This window comes from Quercus lobata, chromosome 4 (assembly GCF_001633185.2).
Source record: "Quercus lobata isolate SW786 chromosome 4, ValleyOak3.0 Primary Assembly, whole genome shotgun sequence".
In the NCBI taxonomy this organism is placed as follows: Eukaryota; Viridiplantae; Streptophyta; class Magnoliopsida; order Fagales; family Fagaceae; genus Quercus; species Quercus lobata.
Window position 1 is genome coordinate 9740700 of NC_044907.1, and position 7634 is coordinate 9748333.

General features: G+C 31.5%; 1 pseudogene; it reads right to left on the reverse strand.

The window, feature by feature from the left end:
• Positions 1 to 5228: 5228 nt before the first annotated feature.
• Positions 5229 to 7362, reverse strand: LOC115988026 (annotated as a pseudogene).
• Between the last annotated feature and the right edge of the window lie 272 nt (positions 7363 to 7634).

Below are 7634 nucleotides of genomic sequence, written 5' to 3' on the forward strand. Positions count from 1 at the left end.
AAAAATATATATATATATATATATGTGTGTGTGTGTGTCAAATCCTACATAGTCCTACACTCCTAATATAAGTCTGAATATACTTCTGTCCTATAATTAGATGACATCCTTGCAAACTATGACAAATGTTAGGGACAAATTCATGAAAAAAATTTGTTCACACTAGTTTTCATGTAGAACAATAGCACCGACCCGTTTTTGCAGGGGTTGGTCTCGTAAAAAGATTTCAATGTAAAACGTCCTCCTCCTCGCTCTTGGGCTTGGGCTTGGGCTTGGGCTTGGTTGTGTGAGATGTTTCCTCAATGTGCTCGACCATGACAAGGCCCGAATTGGCCAACTTTGAGATGAATGAGATATATATAAAGTTATAAACCCCACAAATACTCCCCACCATGAATGAGAAAATGGTCCTTATGAATTATGATACCCACTTGGCTGATCAAACAAAAAGCAAGCAAACTCTTCTATAATTGTAGAGAAGAATAGAGAAAGCTAGGTTTGACTCGTTTGAGCATTGAGAAATATGGATTTTATATAAGTTATGTAACATCTTGGGGGTGACGCAATGCCCAAGCCTTTTTGGATGAGGTTCACTTGAATTGGTGAGTCTAGGATCAAGAAAACTTTTACATTATTAAACAATTTTTTTTTTTTTTTTAAGGAAGATATTCTATATATATATATATAAAAGATTGAAATTTTATTCTAACCTAATTTAAGTGTATATGTATATGAAGCTCTCTCCAAAAAACTTGAATCCTACCCTTTACCCCCCACATCCCACAAGTACTTATATTTGTAAAGTAATTATCACACTAAGGGTGTACGGTGGTTTTAAGAATATATTCTTTAAATTTTTTTTTTTTTTTTGAATCCAAAACAACCTTATATGTTATTAATAATAAAAACATTTAAATAAGCTCATGTAAACATTTTTGTCTATTTTGAACTTACTTTATCTATTTTATATATTCACTTTTCAAAATATCACATATCATATTATCTATTTTATACTGCAATTTATTAAAATATCAAATTTTCTTTATTTTTTTAATAGTTTTTTTTCACACACGACAATTATTATTCACTCTTTTCCTTCATCGGAGTTAGGATACATAAAGAAATAATAAAAAAAAACTAAATGTAAAATAAATAGTGTCAGTTTAAATTTATACGATTACTGTAGTAACTGTGTATTTTTAACCAATTTTACATAACCTAATGTGGGTAAATTTTAACTTTGGTTCGCTAAAATATATTAATTTTTTAATTATACAAGCACTTATACGAACACTCTGATAAAAGTGTTATTTACTTGCTGGTCCATTATTCCATCCAAGTGGATCTATAAGTTGTGTCACAGGTTACAAAACTTGTAAACAAAGGGCCCTTGGATGTGTCACAAGAAGTGCACAGTGACACATCCAAGGGCCCTTCTTTTGGAGAGCCCCATAAACAAAAACAACTCCACCTTCTCTCTCTCTAAAACATCTAATCAGATCAAAAATTTCTTACACGAAGCTTTGAGCCTGGGCTGTTCCCTTTGGTGCAAGCTATATTAGGCCCAATGTTGCACAAGTCCAACTTGATTTGATCTACTTCAAAATATTTAGTCCAACTTTAACCCACAAGGTTGGGCAGGCCCGTAGAGACCCCCAAACTCTCAATATCACTGTTGGGCTTCACGAAGTAACCAGAGTAAACATATAGAATTATTTAAAAAATAAAACAAAATCAGGTCCAAGCTTTGACCGTACGTCTTATTTATCAATGCTAGGATTCTCTGATTTTGTTTTCAATTTTTAGCGTACATACAAAATATTGAAATAATATACTTTTTAGTTTAATTATTTTCCTACAAAGAGCAAAAAATGTTAAAATAGTAATACTATCTCACGTACAAAAGAAAAAAAAATAAAAAACATTATTCTCATCACCTATTTGTATTTAAATATTTGATTCTTATCTATTTGAATTCAGATACTTCAATTATCTTTATAAAAAAATACAAAATTACTTCTTCCAAAAAATAATCTACCTCATGTAAGAAGTAAAAACTACTCATTCTTATCACAAAATTTCTATTTTTTTTTTTTAATTCTTTCAAACATTATAAAATTTTTGTTATCCAAATTCTATACCATTATCACAAATCCCCATCCATCCACACTTGTATATCATTTTTCTTTTGTTCAAATCTCATTTTTTTTTTTTTTACTTATCACATTTCTTATCTCAATGAATAAATTCAAATGTCCCATTGGGATTCAACTTTTTACGATTCTCTATCTCATTTTTAAATATTATTCCATACTACCTTACCTCATTCTTAAAAAAAAATACACTTGGTTAAATATATATCACTTTTAAGTATTAAACACTAAACTAAAAATAAAATAAAAAATAGCATTATTGCATGTGTGATGAGTCTAGTAGATATATAGTCATATATATATATATATATGTATGTGTGTGTGTGTGTGTGTGTGTGTGTGTGTATTATTATTATTATTATTATTATTATCATGTTTTAATAACTTTTTGTTATAAAGTTAGTGATTTAAGAAAAAAGATAGTAAAGTTAGTAATTATTCAAACATTTGATTGGTTTAGTAGACATTTAGTATATTATTTATATATAGATGAGCGTAGTTGTGTGGGTTGGCTATAAAAAAATTAGAAAATGTTACAAAATTTGTATTAACTGCATTTAGTATAAGTTCAAGACAATTTTTTTCAATACTTCAATGTTGGGATTAGTAAAGTAGAATTCTAATTAACACAAAAATTCATCAATCTAAAGTATGGATGCAATAAAAAAAAAATCAAACAAAAAAATTGAAAAAAAAGTTGAGAAAGAGAGAAGTAACATTTTTTATGTGAGAAAACTATGAGAAGTAACATTTTTTATGTGAGAAAACTATGTATAGAATGAAAAAATAAATATCAAATTTATAATAAGATGTTGAGAATAAGAAGAGTCAATATAAAGAAAGATAAAAGGGTAGAGAAAGAATGATATTAAGGTAAAAAGTAGTAGGGAGATGAAAAGGTAAAATAGAGGGAGAGTTTTGGAAAATTAATAACAAAAATAATGGTTAAAAGATATTTTAATTTTTAAATAATGGAGTTTTTAAGTCACCTTAAATGAGAAAATGTTTAAAAATATATATAAGAAAAATTGAAAAGAAAAAATGATAATGACGTATCTATTGATGTAGTTCAACTAAAACGTAGTAATGATAAATGTTACACTTCATCTTTTATATAATATATATATATATATATATATATTAAACAAAGCATTTCAATATTATAATTAAATTGAAGTTTTCTGGGTTGATGGATTGTGTGTGTGTGGCTCTGTTTGATGGTTTGAGTTTGTGTGTGTGTGTGTGTGTGTGGTGATGGGTTTGGAAAAGCCCAGGAAAACCAAAATTACGGTTAGAAAAAAATAATAAAAAAAGATTAAAAAATAATATTTTAATAAAAATAGAGTTTTGGGATGTGAGAGGTATTGTAAAATGGTATGGTATAAGTAATAAAGTGGCTTTTTGAGATGGTAAAATAGAATAGGATAGCATTATTTGATGCTGATGCTCTAAGTGGCATTTTAACACTTGAGATAGTAAAAGCATTCACAACAGTCCATTTAAAATAGCATAACCTCACAATTCGCTCAACCAACCCAAGAAAAAACACATGCACACACATCAACTCCATGCAAAATCATGCAAAAAAAAAAAAAAAAAAGAGAATATAAAATAGAAAATATGATTTAGGACATAAAACATAAGATAAAAAAAATGCCCTTTTTTTTCTTCCAATTTCTCATTAAAAATTTTTAATTTTATGTGAGGCTAATAAATCAAACTAACAGTATAATAATAAATATACATTGTTCTTTTAGTTGCAAATGTACCAAGTCCACAAACTCCAAACCATATTGAAGGAAGGTAAAATGTCTTCTTTCAATGGTCCTCTTGTCACAGGAGATTGTGGGTAGTGGAGGTCAGGATCTACATTATAACCTATGAATTATAAATAACAAATTTCGAGAGATTATATAAATATATATATATATATATATATATATCAAGTTCTCGTTTCAACTACCCCAAATAAATGACAATAATTTCATTTGACACAATCCTTGCACTATATTTTCCTTCAAGTTCTCCCAAGAGCATACTAAGATATCTATCTGAATTAATATCTAAGCATCAAATTAGTATCAACATATAACAGGCTAACTCAATTTTATATATATAAACAAACTTATAACAATCACCATACAAAAAGCCCTAAATTAACAAATCATAAGGTATCCAAATTTATAAGCAGTAGAAATAAATTGAAAGCATACATCTCCACAGTATTTTAGGAAAAAAAATATTTTAATTTTTCAATTTTATAATAATATGATGGATTTTTACACAAAGAATAAACCTAAAGTGTTGGATTTTGCTTGCTCTCTATTCAACTGATAGGGTGCATGAACTTGGTTTATTGGCTACATATGTCCGTTTGTATGAAAGTGTGAATATTGGTGTCAAATAGCGTTTTTGGGGCGAATAATGAGCAAAAACAAACAAACAAACAAAAAAAATAAAATATACGCTTTTTAAATTTTCATTTTTATAAAGTTAATTCAAACATATGCCTAATTTTATTAAAATACTAGTACTTGTTACTTGATAGTACTAATCCAAGTTAAACAAGCTTATCTCATCCATGGTTTGGCATGCACGTTGCTTGTTTTCTTCTCCCAATTTTGGAAGTCTAACTCGCATGAAGTGATAAAGCAGTTGTTGATAAGAACAAATAAGCTATTTGTTTTTATTTAAAAAATTGCAATTTGTGAAAACACTTGGGGCAACCATAACTTGTAAGCACAATTTTTATTATATAATATGATATAATGGGATTTAATCAGTACTCTTCTGTAGATATATATTTGTTATAATATAAAGAATTATAGATATATAAAACACTTGTCTTCTGCTTTGCTTTTCAATTATCCTATGTTTAATTATATTGCTTTGTACTATCCATGCACAATTTCTTTAATTTTGGCTCTCTTTTGTGCTAGGCATTTAGTGTATTCCACAACTTTGTTAGTATTAATAATTTGAAATATTAATTCAAAATTATGAGATTGAGATTTTCAATAAAAATAACTCCTATTTGAGAAGAAAAATCCAAAGAGATAGCATCTCCAGGCTGAACAAAGATAATCCTAAGATAAACCTTGAGAGGTAACATCTCCATAAATAAACTAACTAGTAGATAATCATTGACATTTTTCTCAAAAAATAATGCACATAAATTTCAATTCTAGCTCTTGGCAAGAATCATCTCCCAGTCAGTTTTGTGAATGGACTAAGTTGGCTTCCACTGGAAAAGTTTTCAGCATACTCATTGAATGAAGGAGGCATGGCTGGCCACACAAAGGCAGGTCTTTCAGTGGGCACCAGTGGTGGAGGTACTTCCCCTGTAAGTACCTGCAAAACTGTTCTCATGGAGGGTCTCTGGTGTGGATTTGGATGGCAACAAGCCAATGCCAAAACAAGCATGCTCAGCATTCCTTCCTCATCAAATTCCTTGGTCAATCTCGAATCAATGGCATCAAGTATCCTTTCCTGCCTGTGAAGATCCCATAGCCAATGCACAATGTTGTTGTTGTAGTCACTTTGCTCATTCTGATTTCCAGGCTTCCTTCCACTGACAACTTCCAATACAAGAACACCAAATGCATAGACATCTGTTTCAACAGTTGCCCTACCAGTAAGAAAAGTTTCTGGAGCCATATAACCCGGTGTTCCTGCAATGACTTTTGTTGTGTGGTGAGTATTTTCGCTTTGTTGAAGGGTATGAGCTAGTCCAAAGTCTCCCAACTTTGCATTGAACTCTGAGTCCAGCATGATGTTGCTGGCTTTTATGTCTCGATGAAGCACCCTCTTTTCACACCCATCATGAAGATAATCCAATGCCTGAGCCACCCCATAAATTATGGTGTGCCTTCTTTCCCATCTGAGTGTAGGTTCCTCCAATGCCTAGTTCCTCATTGCCATATATGAACCTGTCTAGGCTACAATTTGGCATGAACTCGTACACAAGAAGAAGCTCACGCCTTTCATAACACCAGCCAATCAGTCTCACAAGATTCCCGTGGTGGAGGCTACCAATTGTTGTGACTTCTGCTATGAATTCTTGTTTTCCTTGACTTGAATCCTTTGAGACTCTCTTGACAGCTACCTCCTTATTTGCTAAGAATCCCTTATAGACTGTTCCAAAGCCACCTTTTCCAAGCTTGTTTTTGGGGTTGAAGTTACGAGTTGCCTTTCTCAACTCTTTCAATTTGAATTTTTGTGGAGCCATAGAGGACCCTTGAATTTGGTCTTCTATCCTTGGATATGCATCCTCTGGTTGCTCTCTGTGTTTCCTCTGCCAATACAAGTAAAATACAAACATGCAAAATACAGTAAGCACTGCTGGAACTGTGATCCATACCCACAACATCTCTTCATCAGCAATTTTTGAACCATGGAATTCCCACGATCTTAAGCAGTTTGTTTGAATGGCATTGCCGGTTGAAGCTGAGAATCCCACATAAACCTTCTCTGGAAGATAGCTAGAGAGCTCAAGAGGCAGAGAAAAAATCAGCTTATACTCACTTGTTTTATTAGTCTTAGCAGAGACATTTATCACTTTGCCATCATACTGAACCCTTGCCTTTATTGAACTATTCAAATATGGTTTAGAAAGATTGATCCCATACTTGGTTAAAGATACTTGTTCGATTGAGTGGATGCTATTTACATCCAAGCCAACATGGTTATCATCGATATCTTCTTCGTAGCTCTTTCTAGTGTCAAATTCTACTGCCACTATTTTTGCTTGATGGGATCCATTGGTGCTTGCATTTACAATCCCAAGCCATTGTCCTTCGCTTTTCTGTGGAAGAGTGGTATCTGCAGCTAATATAAATGCCATGCCTTCGCCTACTGGAGACTGCTTTGGAGACAAATCTGGAGTGATTTTAAGATCAAAGGTGGTATTGAAAGATGCTGTGATCTTTTTGCTCTTGCTCCACAATCTGAATGGCTTGTTGTAAAAGATACGTCCAGAATAATTTGTGATAGGATCATTAGCAACATCTGGTGTAACTTGGATTGCATTCAATAAAATTGTAGTGCCCTCAGTGATAATTAGATTATGCTCATCTTCTTTTTTGAAGGTTGAAAAATTAAAATCTAAGCACCTTACTTGAGTAAGAGCTCCACCCAAGAGGACTGCTAACAAAAGGGACCAAACTACCTGTGAAAAGCACATTCTCCCTATGGAAAACACAAAAATGGTTTTAATAGGTGTCAGTATTTCAATTTTTCTGTAAAGGTTAAGAACACTGATTCAGAAAAATGAAGGCAAGGTTTCAGAACTTGTTTAAGAAAATATTGTGTAGTGTTTACAGAAGATATAAGGTGTTACAGTTCTAAATCAGAGCAATTAACCTGTACTTTCTACAATTAGTTTTAAATGTTGTTCAACGCTGGAAAATTTTGAAAATCATGACTTTCAAGCAGCATGGAATCATGGAATGGAAGTAGTCATATATGAAGTCGTGACATCTT